Source organism: Dromaius novaehollandiae, chromosome 12 (assembly GCF_036370855.1).
Source record: "Dromaius novaehollandiae isolate bDroNov1 chromosome 12, bDroNov1.hap1, whole genome shotgun sequence".
In the NCBI taxonomy this organism is placed as follows: Eukaryota; Metazoa; Chordata; class Aves; order Casuariiformes; family Dromaiidae; genus Dromaius; species Dromaius novaehollandiae.
In genome coordinates, this window is record NC_088109.1 from 14,411,653 (window position 1) to 14,429,106 (window position 17,454).

The following is a 17,454-nucleotide window of genomic DNA, read 5'->3' on the forward strand; positions in this document are numbered from 1 at the left end:
GGAAGAGATTCCTACTCCTACTGCTGTGCTCTTTGAGCAATAGCCATTTCCAGCCCCCCGTGGATAGTCCAGCCTGGCTTTTTCAGGCGCTGTTTGTCACCTTCTCTGTTAGCATGTTTGGCTTTCCCTCAGCCTTATCAATTATTGTCCCTAGTGCATTGGGGGAATGGAAGATAAATGCATTCAGTGTTCCTAGCAGTGCTGCTCTACCTTAGGGCTGTCACTGAGCCCTCATGGCGATATGTTACATTGCTTAGCTGTTTCTGCATCTGGGACACGCTGAAAGCCACATTGCGTGCTTCACATTCTGTCTTGCTCAGATGAGTTTGTTACATAGCCTTGTAAACAAACTGCTGCTGAGATCTGCTGTGCAGAGGAAACATCCAATGCTCATGAGGACCCAGCCTTTTCAGGACTGGACTTCATTTTCAAACACTCCCTCCAAGCTTTCTCCAGGTTCTCAGCTGGGTTTGGAGCACCTTCATCACTGGAAAATCTCTTTTGGAGGTAGCATCTTCTCAGTAGCTCAGGTCACAGATCAGCAGGCCCCTGGCTTGGGCACAGCATATTAGCAGGTGCTTGCAATTGTACCTGTGGTGTGTTTGCATGGAGGAGATATTCAGTTGATCATTTGGATCTGCATGGCAGTACCCAGGGCATTTCACGACCCATGGGTCCCTTCCCATCCAATGCTGCCTCAGTGGTATGGAGGGACATAGAGGCACAAGTTCTGGCCTCTTGTCATGACAGCGGTCAAGGCTTGTACTTTTTGTAAATGGCACTTGGTTAATAGGCCTCCATCTCCTGGCTGCTTGCTCAACCCTTCTCCTGGGAAAGAAGCAAGCGGTGCGGCAGAGGGATTTATGATGTTTCCTGGCAGGCACTCCCTCAGTTTTCTCTCGGTTTCTCTACGAGTACTGCTATCTGTGCAGATATGCAGCTTCACCACTATCATGAAACACGACCCAGCGCTGCTTTCTGGCCAGATGTTGCTTAGCAGCTCTGTGCGATGAATTATTGACCTTGCAGGAAGAAGGGTAATGTTGACATTAAGGTTCAAAGGTGATGTTTGTATGGAGCAGCTGGTCGTGGGTATCTCTGACTAGCTCCCCTGTCCAAGATGGCTTTCTTCAAGTCAAGGACCTGGGAAATTAGCACAAGCTAATTGGAGGTCAGAAGCTCCTCTGCAATTCCCCTTCACTGTTCTTACAGTGATGCCTTCTAAGTATGTAACTCTCCCTGCCCCTTATCTGACCATAAGGAGCATATCTGCACAGACATATTTCTCTGTGGCATGGGAAGATTGAGAGTTCAATCCCGCAAACATCTGCAAAGCTGGGCCATTCCTATGGCACAAGTGCAGGGGTAGCATATTCACAGTTGGATCTTTTCCAAGATTAGTCCTGGCAGTATCGATGAAGTTCATTTCCCTTTAGCTTAATAGGATCAACAGACACTTGTTTTGTGAGTAGAACAAGGCTGACTTGATTCTGGTGGAGTTTTGGTTCCCTTCTTCCTGAGGTATCCACTAGACCTTGCTCCTGTCCTGTGAAGGGAAAGGGGAATCTTCAGAGTACCTGCTGCTAACCAGGCATCCTCAGCACTTGACTGGCACCGTGGAAGTAAATCCAAAAACCACTCAGACAAGTTGCTACCAATGGTGTTGTATCTATTGTGTCTCAGTGCTGCAGTGACACTGTATCAGACATGCTGGCTAGGAAGACAGGGCTCTGTGGTGACCTCAGGCCATGTCCACTACTAAATGCAGTAGAAGTAGGGACAAGGAGCTCTGCGATGAACAGTTATGCACTGGAGGCACTTCTTAGCTTCTAGCAGGCCATAATTAGCTCCTGTCCTAGATTCACACCCCGTTAGTCTCAGCAGTCCTGCTCTGCAAGTTCATGAATCTCTTGAACACATTTGTAAAGTCCATGCCTTTTGCTTAGTATCATGTGGCAGTGAGTTTCACAGGTTAATGACCCGCTGTTGTTTAGAAAGGCAGTAACTGGACAGACACTCTCAGCTGCCTCCACAGAGAGAAGAGGGGCAACAGCAGTGAAGCAAAGCCAGAGGGGGAATGGCTGTGGACAAGGTGGCACATTGAGAAGGGTCTGATGAATGTGCATTGTTTCCAAGATTGCTTGGTGAGGTTTTTATCAGTTCCAGATGTACAGAGCTGGCAAGATGGCTTGAAATGCATTCAGCAGGCAAGTACTTGAGCCATACAACATTAGGGAGACTTGATTTTCTCCTGTATATGTGTAGGTATCTTGTGTGCAGAGGGCACAAACAACATCTGCCTGAACTAGACCTGCCTGCAAACAGACTTTGTGCAAGTCCATCCTGGCCTTCCAGCACCTTGGACCGTCTTGGCCTCAGCAGCTGAAGAGAAGGCAGCAGGCTGGTGCAGCTGGGCTGTTGGCTTGACAAATCCATGCAGCTGTCTGAACCCAGGAGTTTTACTGCAGCTACAGCTTGTCTATGCCTGTCTTGGTGATGGAAGCACACAAGGGTACAGACATGGCCGAGTGTGCCGGTGTTCAGGGGAGAGGAATGTGTCTGGTCATGTGCAGGACTGTAGCCTCACCATTCGAAAATCAGCCCTTGTGCATCCAGGCAGGGATCTCTGCCTTGGCACTGCCAGCGCAAACCCTTCTGCTGCAATTCCTGCCGAGCAGTGGACTGGAAAGGGAGTTTATTGAGAGGGAATGGAAATGCTGGCAGTTCAGACTTGCATCATGCATGCAAGCAGACAGTTGGGGCCAGGAGAACAACAGGCATAATGGGGAAGAGAAATTGCTCTTGGAAAGCTTCAAGCTTGGCTTGTAAGAGGAATTAACCATTTGAAAATGTGAAGTTCCATGATGCTTATGCATAGATATTTTATTTGCTCACACAGGCCATGTTCTTCCTGGATATTGTTAATTTTCTGTTTCCTATAAAGATCTGGATTGCATTCCTTGTCACAGCAGAGGACTAGGCACATTGCCCTAGTGGAATACCTCCCCCTGCCTCAAATGGCTATGATGTATTAAATCTCCCTGACATCCGCCTCAGCCTCCTACTAAGCGACCAGAGCCTTCTGCCACCACCGAGGGGATGCATGGGTTTAGAAAGAACCATTGAACACTCTGTCCAAACCAGCCACTGTTGGCTCTGGGTCCTGCTCTGGGCCCTGGTGGTGATGCTGTGGCATTTGGCACATTGCTTGAAGCAGCTGGATTCTTTCTTTCCCTCTCTGTGTGATTTATTGTGAGCTAAGCTTATAGCTGTCAACCTTTTCCATCACTTGATTAGCATTTCCCTGGCTGATCCTTGACTCAAGTTGACTAAACTGGAACAAGAAAACCTTCCTTGAAAAATGGACTCCAGGCCTTCCCCCTCTCCAGGGAGGAGACAGCCACACAGCTGTGGGCCATCTGTACCAAACCCAAATGTCTGGGTACAGCTAGAACCACCATGATGGTGCAAGAGGTGCTATCTGCGAAAAATGAAGGAATACTACCTGCAGAAACATAAAAGCAGAGAAAGCTGTGAAAGAAAACAGGAATCAAGAGAGGAAAGAGCTTTAGTGAAGCTTTATAAAAACTAAGGAACTTTCCTGTACAGCTTCTTCCTAATGGCAATGCTGAGTTCACCTCCCAGGATCCTGAGCATAGTGTAGTTCTTAGTGGTTGTAAAGCATCTCCAACAACCAGCTCTCTGTAAATCGCAGTCCCTTCTGGAACCAGCAGTTGCTGGTCCCTGTGATGGCTTCGGTATGGTGAGTACTCCTTAAATAGAGTCATGTGGCTAAAGCCTGGACAGACTGGAGCTTTCAGGAGTTGGTTCTGGTCAGTCTCCTGTTAGGGAAAAGAGAAAGAAAAAAAAGAAAAAAAGAGGCAATAAGGCCAGAAAGAAAATATTCTTCTCCCGCCCAATGTGTATGACACATGAAGGGCAAGGAGGCAGTAGAAATCTAAACTAGCGCAAGAAGGTTCAAACCCAATCTCATGTCAGGAGTTTAATGTTCTTTTTTGTAACAGCTTAAAAAATAAATACGTTTGATGATGTCCCCTTAAATCTCCTAGTCACCTTTGTGGCTGGAGTCTGAGTGATTGTGTGTAGCATATGGAAGAAGGAGTTGGCTGCAAACCTATTAATGCTAAACAGTGTCTCTAGTGTTAACCACTGACTGCTGAGTTTGCACTGAAAATATGAAGTTCTGTGGGCTGGATTTGTCATGCAGGCATGATAAGCAAAATGCACACACGAGTTCATTGTCTCTTTTGACACACAAGTGCTACAACAGCCTGCTGGGAATTGCCTCTCAGAAGGGCCTCAGTGAGGGTTTGTACACAGGCTCATGCTAACTTTGCAGTGGGAAGCACTTGCATGCCTAGGATGGTGAAAAATCAACACCTTTCCTTCTAGTTCCTATTAAATCTGTAAAAGGAATAATAGAAGTGGGCAATGGAGATTACATTGTCAGCAGTGTTTCTCATGTTTTTGAAGCTCCTTCAGCAGAGAACTTTTTTTCTAGTGGTTTGAAGAAGAATCCAAGTAACTCTGAATATTGCTCCTGTGCCCCCCTCCCATCACATGCCTCATGCAGTATTGAATGGCAAGCACAGATCCTGGCACGCAGGCTGTGGTAGAGCAGTGATTTATCTAGCTCAGCCATGGCCTGGACCAAATGGACTATCCAGGAGATCCCAAGGGCTCAGAATGAAGAAACTGCCCACTGCAGAGGTACCTTTTGAACACTTGCAGTGGAGGAGGGAATGATGACATGAAGCATGAAATAGGTTTAATTTACATCTCTGTAGTAATTGCATCTCCAGCCTTGTGTGCAGTCTGTCACAATGCCCTGTTTGGGTGTGATTCTTGGTTAGGATCTTGCTTTCAGTGCTGTTACAGACATTGCAAAGCAGTGCTATAGCTCAAGACTCCCTGTTTGCTTTCCTGGGACAGGATCTTTATTTCTACTCCGATTACTTCCTTTCATTCCAGTTCCACCTTAGCAACTGGATACCCTTGTCACTGGGGCAAGAGTTTATATTTCCTGGGGCAGGGAGTCGACAGGAGGTCAGGTCAGCTGTGAGGCTGCTGCATCTGTCTCGTCAGCCGTTCAGAAGGCATCTGCTGTCATTTCCTGGCAAGGTGGTGTTCCCTCCTTCACAAAAGTTGCCACAGCACCAGGGAGGCTGAGCTGAGACATTTTCCTATGAAAGTCGATTTGTTTGTGTTGAGCCAGTTCCAGATGGAGAAACCTGAAGTCTGGTGGCTCTTAGTGCTGGTGGCACTTAGCACTGGAGGCTGAATGGCCCTTATCTGCTGTCTGCAGTTTTGTGGTGTCTGGCTTGAGCCATCCAGCATGGAAATGTTCATGGGCAGGGTGACAGCATTATGAGTAAGGAGTATTGCAACCCCATGCCAAGGGAGCGTCAGGCTCCCTTACCCCAGCAGGCTGGAAATTGCGCACATTTAATATGCTCTGGGCTCTTGGGCTGTCCGTATGCCTTCTGCCCTCAGGTTTCTGTGTCTGCAGTAGTGCTGGGAATAGTATGCACTTTGTGGATGGTGTAAATACCCCCACATCCAACAGGTAGGTGATGTGGCTCTGTTGCCACTCCGTCTCCCTCCATCACATGCCAGAGGCACTTCTTTGCAGCCCCAGGCTCAAGGTCCCAGACAGCAGGTGACTGTACAGACCTCAGGGATCTGAAATGCAGGTGGAGGCAGGTGTGCCTGTATTTCTGGGCCCACTTCAGTTCCCTGAGGCCTTGCATTTCCACAACCAGATGTTTGCCACAACCACTGTTACTTCTGGCAGGCTCAGCCACTGCCTGGCTGCCTGGAATGGGAACAGGACGTTGCTCACTCCTGTGGATGGCTGTTCCTGTCAACCCCTTTCCATACGAAATCACTTAGAACCTTCATCCACATCCTGAACTAACATTGCCTGGATGTATCCTGTCCCCCCTTCCTCTGTTGTCCATGGACTGCTGCCTTCCAGCCAGTAGGATGCATCCCTAGAAGAATGAATGCTTTCTCCTGTTGAACACGGTGCCATCTGTCAAATTATCCCATGTAATCCCAAGCGACTCATCAGCCCCTCATTACAGTGTGTTTCTTGGCTAGCAGGCCACTGTCATTAGTGCAGGGGAGCCTGGCTGTCATTACCGTCTAGTTGTGCCACTCAAGCCCTGGGTCTCTGGAGAAGCTGCAAGGTGGTGGTTGCTCTTTGGGAGATGCTTCATGACATTATCAGACTGTGGGAGCAAAGCTCTCTGTAAACTAACCATCAGGCTCTCCTGGCTCCCACGTCTTCCCAGTGCCTCTTTCCAGATAGATACCTGATTTCATTGTGCTGGGGCCTGAGGAGGTATTCATGTGAGGCAGGCTTTGAACTTGGAAAACCCATAGATTATTGGAAGTCTGTGTTATCCCTTTTCTGCCTCAGTGCAAACAAAGGTATTGCAGAATTTGCAGGGGGTGACTTTTGCCTGTGATGTGTCCAGTGCATTGCCTACTGGCAGCAGGTGATCAGGAGTAGGGGACAGCAGCATCCCTGGGAAAAGCACTCTGTGTGGGTGCCAGATAGCACATGCCTGGCACACGGTACCTGATGGGTATCTATCACAGGACTGAGAAGCAGAGAGGAGATGCTGGGTTCTGGCTGGGGATATTAGTAGTGGAGCTTGTTCATTTTGTGCAGGGAGCTTGAAAAACACTCCTTTCCCTCTTTTCTAGGAGGTTTGTACAACTAGGCAGCCCCCAAGGCTTTCTCAGAGGCCGGAGGTGTCACCTCAGAAATCACTGCCCATGGTAACTCTTCTGAAGAACGTGTCTGGGAAGGAGGTACTGGGATGCTTCATCAGCAGAGATGTGGGGTTGAAAATGGTTGATGAGGATGGGGTACTGGCATTTGGGGAGCCCCATCACCCTTCAAAAGCCATCTGTGGCTGCCTGGGGTTGACCTTAAGAGGCTTACCAAAAATATGAGAGAGTCATCTGGGGAGAAGAGGAAGAGTTCTGGGGAGGAGGATGTGCGTGATGGGGGCTGGTAGGAGCTCTCCGTCAGCACCAGAGGGATGGTGCGTGTCTTAGCCAGGTACTGGAGAAATGGAAGAAGGTGGACCATTGCGCTGCCTTCACCCCTCCCCCCGTCTCATCTTGTCCTGAAATGGTACTTCGTGATGGTAGCTAAAGAATTGCTTTTAGGCAACCCTGGTGCCTCTGGTGCTGCAAAACCACCTTCTTCCCATATAGAAATACGTGTGAGTTCCTCCATCTGAGCTGATGAGAGAGGAGAGTTGTCTTTCTCTGCTGAAGCACGTCGTTTTGTATGTGGGCCATTCCTTGTGTAAATCTCCTTGTGTGCACGTTCTGTCTTGTCCTGTGCAGGTTTGCCTCAGAGGTGTGTTTCTCCAAGTTGCTTTTATTTGTGTTTTTTCCCTTAGCTTTGTGAGTAACCTCCTCAACACCTCTCTGTTTAGCCCTCTTCCAGTTTCTATGGGCCGGGAGGGGAGGAGAGGGGAGTTAATTATTTGGTTTGGCTGTTTCCAAAGGGCTAGGGATGGTAGAAAATGTGTAGCAGTGGAAAAAAAGCCTGAGCTAAGCTTTCAAGCATCCCTGCGCTGCTGAGACTTGGTTCTATCTGATCCAGCCAAGTTCAAGTCACTCAGTTGGTTGAATTTCTGCTGAACAAAACAGCTTTAAATCAGGAACACATGAACCACTGACTGGAACATTTGCATAGCTTCCTCTTCAGTGAGGAAGCAGTCCTAGGAGGCCTTGGCCTTAGACTGCCATTATTGGGATGTTTCTGGACATGATCCTATATTTGCCTGATTCAGCAAGCACTCTGAACACAATACACTCTAAACAAGTGTATTTTGCACCATCTGATCCAAAACTCCCAATAATCTGTTGCTGGCTACCAGCCTTTTACGTGAGCTCGACCACAAAGTGAACAGATGCATGTTTTCCCAACAATGCCAGCCCACTGTGCGATGTGGGCACAGTTATGGAAGTGCCTTACACAAGCTTGTAGCCGTGGCACTCTAGCTGTGGGGGAAAGGAAGTCTCCTCCATTCGGCCAGCTGATGGAAGAGCAAGCAAGCCTTCAGACTTGCAGGTCACCTCTGTTGCATTTTGCTCTCCACTGCTTTGAGAACAGTTGTGTTTCTGCTCTCTGCGCATCTCTCTGGGGATGTGATAAGGAGTGACAATCGCTGAGCTGCCGAGATGATCCCTGTGGGAGACGGGACCTGGCCAGAGATTGGGCTTTGTTGAGGGGACGCAGCTCAGCAGCAGTGTGAGCCGCCTGGGCTGGCAGCAGCCAGACAACAGCGTTGCCCGGGCTGTAAATGCTCCGGAGGTAAACGGTGCTGCTTCTTGGGAACAAACAGCTCCTGTATCCGCTTTGATGGAGGGACAGGGCACATCAACATTGTCCTTCCTCCCTTCCCAAGGGAAAAATGACTTGTCCAGGCTTCTCCTGGAGGGAGGCACTCGCAGAGACGGGGATGAAGCCCTGATCTCCTCCTGCTGGAGGAGGACGCTGGCATCTTTATCCTTCCGGAGGGCATCCAAGGTAGGGAGAGGTTCACCTCACCAGCCCGGGCAGGGACTTGCTCTGGAGCCACGCGATCCCTGGCTCACACTTGGGAGCTCTTTCTCAAAAGGCTGTTGCGTGCAGGCAATGCTCCACGTGTCCCTGATGCCGAGGCTGGCTGGCGCCACACTACACTGTCCTGTGACGGGAGCAAGACAGTTGGAATTGGTTTAGGCTCCGGGACATCCAGCATCAGGTTGTGTAAGGATGCTCAAATGTTACCGGCTGCCTGCTAGTCCGTGTGCTAGAAGGGCCGACCAGAACAGGGATAGCACTTGGGTTTGCCACATTGGGTTTGGCTCTCAAGGCTGTATTACAGCAGGGAGTGTGATAGGGGCAGAAGATGGGGATCACTCAGCTTGATGTCCAGAGAGACACATTGCTAAACACCATGGCAGCCTGAAAATGAGTCAGAGCTGTATGGCCCAAAACCAAGTTACGTGGAGGCAGTTTCTGAGTCTGAGAGGATGCAGTGCTGGTGGGAGAAGATGCAGAGCCAGCAGGTTTGGCTGGACAGTTGAGCTTTTAGGTCCCCTGCCAGCACCTGGGGGTTGTGGCTCAACTGGTGACATGGAGGGATTCAGTTAAACCATATGGTGGTTTTGCAGGGGACAGGGATGTGTCTGCCCACTGACCTGCTCAAGGAAGCAGGATCGCAAAGGTGACTCCAGTCCTACCTTTCTAATATGCTGTAGCCTTACCCTGGCTGGGCTGTTTTGGAGTAATTTGCTCCAGTCCCTCGCAGGGGTTGAACCAGCTACAGATTTTGTGTTCCCCTTAGAGGTACTGCTCCTAATGCTCCCATTGCCCTTGCCATCAGGGAGAGGGGTACAGGATCGGGTTGTTGGTTGGGTCCTGATGGAGACAGCTGCCAGGCCTGGGCTTGGGCACCCTGCGCAGTTCTTTTGGAGGCTATGTCATCTGTCCCTAACTATTCAGTTCAGAGGCATCCTGTTCCTTGGCTTTGTCCGATGCTCCAGAAAATGCTCTGGAGCAGGCGAGTGGAAGGTACTTCTGCTTGCCTGGATGCCCTGTTGCTGTGGGGTGCCACTCCTGCTGCAGGAAATGGGAGGAGTGCCACTGGAGTGAGGTCTAACGGGGAATGGAGGGTTATTCCCTTTCCCTAGCGAGCGGAGACTGATGCCTTTGACAGACAGCTGCTGCTACGCTGCCTCTACCTCAGCGGAGAGAAATGCAGAAGCATCCAGCTTTTAACGAGGCCTGGCCTGCAGAGCGAAGGGCAGGCTGTCAAGAATAGCCTGAGTTTTATAGTGCCGGCTTGTTCGTCAGCAGGGGCATCTGAGGCAGACTGCGGCGGATCTGCCTGTGACCACACCACGCAGGGATGCATGAGATAGCAACCTGTCGCCTACATCCACATAACCTCCTACGCTGGAGATTCACTTACTCATCACCCACTGATGCTAACGAATGATCACCTAGGTCTGTTTTGAGTCTCTGTAAAAGGACTTTGTCCCTAGACAGAACAGATTAAACAAGCCATAACTGGGGGAAAAAAATACAATGCAACAGGAAGCAAAAATGGATAGGCCATTAGCAGTTAAAACACTAGCATTTCCAAGCTGCTAATCTTACAGCTGCGGAGGATGTGAGTCTGGAACAAAAAACATACATTTGTGTTGTGAATGTTAGAGCCACAGAGTTTTGCATTTTGATGACAGCTCTCCTCCGTCATTCCTCCTGCTCACCCCACACTGGCCTACCCCCAGGATGAAGAAAAGAGGTCAAATACAGCATTCACTCCAAAGGGATGTGTTACCTGCTAAGCATGAACTGTGCATGGTGGGCTGGGCTCTTGTTCCTGCAGGTTGCATATGTGAGCTCTCCTCTCTTCTGTAACATGACCGCTCAGGGCATCAGTGGCGTGCATGAAAGATGCCTGGGGAAAGATCAAAAATTGTCTTTTCTGGTTACTTTTTGCTATTGTTCATGCCTGTCTGAACATAGCTGTTCATCTTGAAACACTCTGTCCCCCTAAAACACCCAGCCCTGTATGTGCTTTGCTGTCAAGTATCTGCCAGAATGGGGCATGGAGGCCACCCGGTGCTTCTGAACGTGCCCAAGGGGCTGCAGCTCAACGCTGGAGTGTAAACAAAGTGCAGAGATACTCATCAGCAGTCTGAGGGACAAACCTCAGCTGTGGAGACCTAGGAAAAAACTTGGCCTGCGACATATGCGAGAGAGCCCCTTCCAAACCCTCTCAGCCCCAGCTGCTCCTGCAGGCTTCTCAGCGGAAGTTTGGAGGCTTTCAGAGAAGTCTGAAATGTCTCTTGCATCTCTCAGGTCTCTCACTTATCTCTTGCATACTGAGAAAGGTAGAGGTTGGGGCCGGGCAGGAGGAGAAGCACTTGTTTGAGTTCTTCATACATAGTTGTTGTATCATCATTTTTCTTTTGGGGCAAAACATCATTTATCATATCCTATAGATTAGGGAACATTGTTCTTAGCTATGGCTGGTGCATTTTGCTCTCCCTCAGTGAGAGGTACAGCTCCCACATTTGCACAGTATCACTCTCCTGTGTGCCCTCAACCAAGTCTCTCTGCAGTTTGCCAGCCACCCCAGATTTCCCATACTGTGGCCTCAAAGCCTCTGTCCTGCATGCAGAGTATTCAGGATGTTCCCTTTTACCTTGCAAACCATGGCCCTAAGAATAGACACGTTTTAGTGGTACAGCAAGTCAATGAGAGTCGGGGGCCCCACATAACCTGCCGGAGATAGCTTTTTCAAGCGAAACAGCAGTTGGGGGGTGGTTAGGGTTGCTGTCTGTTTACCGTATTTTAAGGACAGTAAATCAAGCAGTCACTGCACCGGGTGAGCAGAAGCCAAGGCGTTGCAGTGCAGCTACGGTGTGCGGCTGAGCAGAGCCTTGCTAGAAGACACGTCTTGCTGCACCCTTGCCTTGTGCTGGCTCTGTTGTCACGTGGCCTAACGCAGCAGACGTGCCTCCCCCTCCTCTCCCCCTTCACATGACTGTGGGGGGATCTTCAGCCTTGGCAGACAAGACGTTCAAGCAGACTTGAGTTTCTCGGGGCAAGCCAGCGAGCTGCAGGTTTGAGGGGCGAAAGCATCAATGAAGCCCAGCCGGTTATACTTCCTGCTTCTTGTTTCACTTCCAGCTCCCCAGCAGAGGTGGCTGTGTTTGAATTCACAAAGCCGAAGGATGCATTTAAGCAAAACGAACACACGGTTCTGTTAGATTTCATTTTCTTTCTTCTCTAACATTTTAATTCAGCAAGTATGTGTTGTCTACGTTCCTGGCTTTCTAGATGCACTAGCAATGATTAGTCACAGGCGTCTAAATAGATTGCATTGCCTGTTGGCTGATGCCAAAAATTTGTGTTCCCAAATCCAAACCTTTCTATAAGAATAAAAAATAGAGTATTTTTTGCTTTTAATTCCAATATCTAAGCATGTAAATGCCAGAATTGCCACACTTTCTCACAGCTGCATGCAGCACACAAGAAAGCAAAGGGCCACTTATTTGGTGATCTTCTCTGTTAAACTGCAGTCAGTGTCTTCAGCACCATAAGTTGGTAGGTCTGGTGTGAGGTTTTGGTGTTTGGGATCCCACATCATCCTCCTTTTTAAAAAGTATCTTTTTAAAAAAAATCCCAGTAATCAGCCATTGTGCTTAGGTGGCAATGGAGCAAATGTGTTTTCCATTGGTCCAAGCAGACGCAAAAGGGTCAGAGCTTCCAAGAATTAAGCTTTGCTTCTTTGAAACCAGTATTTTTTGCTTCAGTTGCTCCGATTCTTCTGGGGAGGCCCAGATGTGCACAGTGACCATTTTTCATGCAGACCATGGGCCACTACCCAGAAATCACCCCGTGCTTTTCTGGCCTCCATGCCATGACCCATCCTTTGAGAGTGTCAAATTCTCCATCTGCCAACTGGGCCATGTGTCCCAGGCTTCACTATCAAACTGGGTGAGAAAGCTGAGCTCAACTGCGGTATGTGTTTGGATCCATCACTGCTGTTGTCAAGCTCTATTTTCTTTTTTGTTGTTTTTTTTTCCTCTTGCATGTTAAAATCGAAAATTGGACAGATTCAGCAGGCAGTGACTGCAGCTAGGATTTGGCTTTGAACAATGTGGTCTCAATATCCTCTCTTAAATTAGATAGCAGGATCCTACTCCATGTCTCTTGGGTGCAATTATTTTGATAGCAAGGAGCTCGTCTTAATGAAATGAGGCTGCGTTTCTGCAGTCAGGGCTGAGTGAGCTGTTGCTGTCACAACCAATGCACTCATTCGGCATTCATGACAGATAGCAGAGAGGAGTCAAAAGTCACAAAATCTGGAGAAATTCATTGCTGTGGACATCAGCAGCCACAAAGATCCAGGTCTTAATTTCTGGATCTTCCAGTGGCTGGCTCCACAGTTGTAAGCAAGGGTTTTAAGGCTGATCCCTTTAGATTGTAGAGCTCTGGGTGTTGTTTCCCCTTCTGATAAAAATGGCTAATATTGCTCTCATTTGTTTCCCACTGTAACCACTTCTTTCCCCTATGAACACAGTAGGGGTAACAGTGCTCCCTTTTTTCCAGAGTCTGTAAAGTGCCATATAGCTGGTGTTCCCCTCCCTTCCCACCTCCTCCACAAATCCTCCCTTGCTCCTCTGTTCTGGACTGTTTCAGGCTTGCAGTAGCTGCACAGTTGACTTCCATGTGTGCTTCAGGGCCAGGCAGTCAATTCATGTCACCAACACCTTATCCTATGTTCAAATCCACAGTTCCTCAGAAATGTGCCCCCGCCATCATGTTTAGAGTTTCTTTAAAATTTCAGCTAAGAGAAAGCATCCCCTTTAAAGAGGGACTGCCCTGAAAACTGGGTCTTCCTACGGTATGAACAAACACCTTTCGCACTCATCCTCTGGGAGTCACAGGCTGTAATTAACACCCAGACTGGTCATTTTGGGTGGCCAGGCGCCACAATTACTTTTTTTTCTCTTATTTTAGGTTTTTGCGCAGACACAACAGGAAGCGAAGCTAAGGGTTTGAGACAGCCGCGTGGAGATGAGTGATAGCATCAGGATTTTAACTCCTTGGGGACTCTCAGGGTGTGTACTCAGGTCCGAGCACATGGGCTCTCTCTCCACTCTCCTTGACTGGTGGTCTCCAGAGTGCCGAATCTCTGGGTGTTAACCCTCTTCAGCATCTAGGAGTAGAGGTCTGGAGTGGAGCTTTTGGCTCCTCGTGGCCCTGGGGCCCAGGCAGCCCAGCCTGGAAAATCCCTGAAAGTTCAGCCTCCGTCCCTAAAGGAGTTGGGATTCCTCCCACTGCAACGTGACCAAAATCCCACTGATGTGTGGTTTCTAGGCCTCCCCTCAGAGTCACGCAGCTTGGCACCTTGGCAGATGGCCCGAAGGTGTCCTGCACCTGAGGCATCTCCTGTCCCTCTCTGCTGCTGCATTCCCGGGAAACGGTCCTGTGCTCGCTTGGCTCGTAGGCACAACCAAGTCCTTTCAGCCTCTCATGGGACAGCAAGTGCTGCGCTCACCTGCCTGATTGCTTCAGGAGTCTTCCTCTGTACTTGCTCAGTGTGGAGCCAGCTTCTTCCATCCCAGGACACCAGAACTGTCAGTGCTGCAGATGAAGGTCACCAATGCTTTGGATAATAGTATTCACAGGTTTTTTGCTTTTATGGGAAATGCCTCATCTGATATATTTTAGAACTTCATTTGCCTTTTTCATGACTATGTCACACTGGCAGCTGATAGTCCTCAACTAATGCATCTGGGACTTCCTGCCATTTCCAGCAGCACAGTAGCAGAAACTGCTAAATTCCAACACTGTTAATTAAACTGTGTTGCATCTCCAGTCCTCTCATCCAGGGCAAAGCTTTAATTTCCCTGTTTGGTACTTCAGTCTCCCCCTGCCATGGCAGTCTCTCTCAATGCTGTGTCCATCATCAGTTCTTTTCTATTTTTATGTTAAGCTAATTCCTGAAGTGTTAATCCCAAAGCCAGTCTTTGAGACAGATTCGCTAGAAATTCTCCTGCTCAGCATTTCCCCTTTCTAGTGCAGCCTGCTTTCCAGTTGCTTGTGTCCCTTACAGTTCCTGTTTTAAACTTTGTCTCTGGTTGAAAAAATTATTTCCTGTGGCATGTCATATCTCATGTTTTACTAACATTTGGGTGAAGATCTACCATATATTCTTGATCTACAGAAAGGGCTTATTTTATTGACAGGTCAGGTTGCCTAGGTATGATCTGCACTTAGTAAATGCCATGTTGCATTTTATTCCTCTTTCCAATTGCTCCCACATCTTTTAATTGTTTTCTTTCCTTCATACTGTTTTCTAGGGCCTTGGTAATGCTGATGTCAGACTAACAGGCTTGTCATTGCCTGAATCCTGTCTCCTAGCCAAACTCTAAAATTCAGGCACTGGTTTTACTGTTGTGGTCACAGAGAACCACCCTCCATAATTAAGAGCCTCTGCCGCCAGAACTACGAATTCTTTCGCTAGTGCTTCCAGAAATCTGGGATGGGCATGAGCCAATCTTTCCTCACTTCACACGTGACTGATTGTCTCCATAATCGGCTAATACATCTAAATATTCACAGCTTTAAAATCCATTCCCTTTTCCAAAGAGAGCTGGCAGGTCATTTAAACCCCATATTCTACAGTGGTATTGGTGTCACACTGCTGCAAGATAATAGCTTTGTTTTTGACGGAGAGAGTACTAAAATCTGGGCTGTAGGAGGAAAAGGAGGAGGGAGTACATTGCCTTTTTAAGCTCTGAAGGAAAGCCTGAAAGCACCAGTAGCACAGCAGTCTCCAAAATATGCCTGAGTTTCCTTTCAGGCTCTTCTCATTCAGTTTTTTGTTCTGATCAGCATTACTCCCTTAGCAATGGATTCTCTGTCCCCTGCTGTGTAGCACTCCTATTCCCTCACTCCATCCTTTGAGGCTGCAAAGGGCAAATGTATTATCTCCTTCTGCCTGTCTCATTGCAAAACTGTTTGGGTTTGGATCGTAGTCATATCCTGCTAGCTTGTCTTGATACTTGTTATCCAAATGGTGATCCAGTGGTTGCCAAAGTTTGACGTTTCTCTCACTTAGAAACTGGATATGCCTTGGCTAAGTAACATCCCTGTTACGGATGCAACTGTGGCCTTGCTAAATTTCCGAGGATTACCATCATATGCAGTGGAATCTGGGAACCTCAGTAACAAGCTATAAAGTCAGAAGGAAAGCCAAGATGCTGAGATCTTGGCAGCTCCCCCGTGATGGAGGATCCTGCTGTACTTAGGGCTGTGATGCCAAAATGCAGCACAGTCATGTGTTTCATTGTCATAAGTAAGTCCACTGTCATATGTTTCAGTATTCATTGGCCTTCCCAAACTGCTTAGAGTCCCAGGAGCATCCCAGTGATGGGTAAACCACAACTGTACAGGGGATGGTGTGACTGACTCGTTCTCAGCAGAAGGGATGGAAGAGGAGGGAAGCATAAATGCCATTGCTCATCTTCCCCCTTCCTCCCTCCTCCTTGCAGTCCTGGCTGCATCCCAAACCTAATGGAAGAAACAGGCACAGATCAAGAATCGAACTTTTCCCCAGTTCCCCCTGCATGTTTGGTTTCCTTTCACTTCCAGCAAAATGGCTTGGGCTGTGCATATCAGCCAGGGATCCCCTTGAGCTCAGCCTTTGCAAGGTAGGCCATTGCTTGCTCTGGGGTGGGTGGTGAAGGCAAGGCCAGGATTGGAAAAGCAAGTAGGGGACAGGCCAGGGAGAGATCCAGGGACGGGAGAGCACTGTGGGACTGCATGATGTGGTGGCTGGGCTGGCGCAGCCGGGAAGAGGGATGGCATTCAAGTTAGGGCTGAGTTGTATTGGTAGAGCTGCACGATGAGGACCCTGCGTCTGGTGATGTGGGAGAGACCCAGAGAGAAGTGCATTGGCAGAGATGTTGCAGGTGCTGGGGCTGCGGGAAGGCAAGCGGGGCCGGTCACAGCTCTGGATCATGGGGCAGTGTGAGGTGTCAAAGCCAGGGCTGAAGAGGCCAGCGCTCTCTGTCAGATGAGTGGAGGCTGCCTTCCCGGGGCTCACGGAGGACACAGAAGCCCTGGCCTCTGTGCTGGCCTTATGGCCCGTATTGCTCTTCCTGGCGATCTCAGCTGCCTTGGGAGCAGGAGACCTGGGCTTGTCGCTGTGCGAGGTGTTCGAGCACGCGCCGCCGGCCGAGGGCGTTTGCAGCCATTCTGACACCTGCCCTCCAGACAAGGGAAGGACACCCTGGCTCCTGCCGGGCAGGCGGATCGGCTGCTGCCCCGCCGCCTTCACCAGTGCCCATCATGATGCCTCACTGAGCTGTGCACAGCTGTGTCGTTGCTGCTTCTCCCCTTCCAGTGAGGGTTTTAACACCGTCTTCGAACCCTCGTACTAATGGCGCAGCCAGGAGCTCGTTTAATTCCCTCCTTAGGACACAGCATGTAACGAGCAGACGGTTTCTGAGTTAGGAGACTTCCTGTGGTTGGAGCGCTTGTAAAAAACCTGCCATCAGTCCAGACTTTTGCTCTGAAGGGCTTGGCGAGCACCCCGTGCAGGGGATGGTGTCATCGCTTTGGAGAGCAAAAACTGTCAAGAGCTAGTGAATTTGAAGAGCTGGCTCCTTCCCATTGCCAGCTCAGCACTCCAGGGCTCTTCCAGCCACCTGGGCGCAGCCTTCCTAATTTTTTTTTCCTTTTTTTTCTGGAACCCTGTACAATGTGAGCAGAGCAGGGATCCTGGGAGGGGGGGTTGCTGCTGTTCAGAGAAGGTGCCATGTTTTCTGCCAGATCTTGTGTTGGCGAGAGCCTGGATGAAATTTCATTTTGCAGCTTCTCTGCTTAGG

At 49.1% G+C, this 17,454-nt stretch overlaps 1 protein-coding gene across 5 annotated transcripts in view; it reads left to right on the forward strand.

The window, feature by feature from the left end:
• CHST13 (carbohydrate sulfotransferase 13) overlaps positions 1-17,454 on the forward strand; it is a 49,063-nt gene that overhangs the window by 21,155 nt on the left and 10,454 nt on the right. The window contains exon 1 of one of the 5 annotated variants that reach the window (XM_026093147.2): positions 6,739-6,843. The exons of 3 other annotated variants lie outside the window; for them this stretch is intronic. The gene's annotated coding sequence lies outside the window, so the exon portion shown is untranslated. Of the gene's footprint in view, positions 1-6,738; positions 6,844-17,454 lie in introns of those variants that run through there. One more of the 5 variants, XM_064518989.1, reaches the window with a different exon arrangement.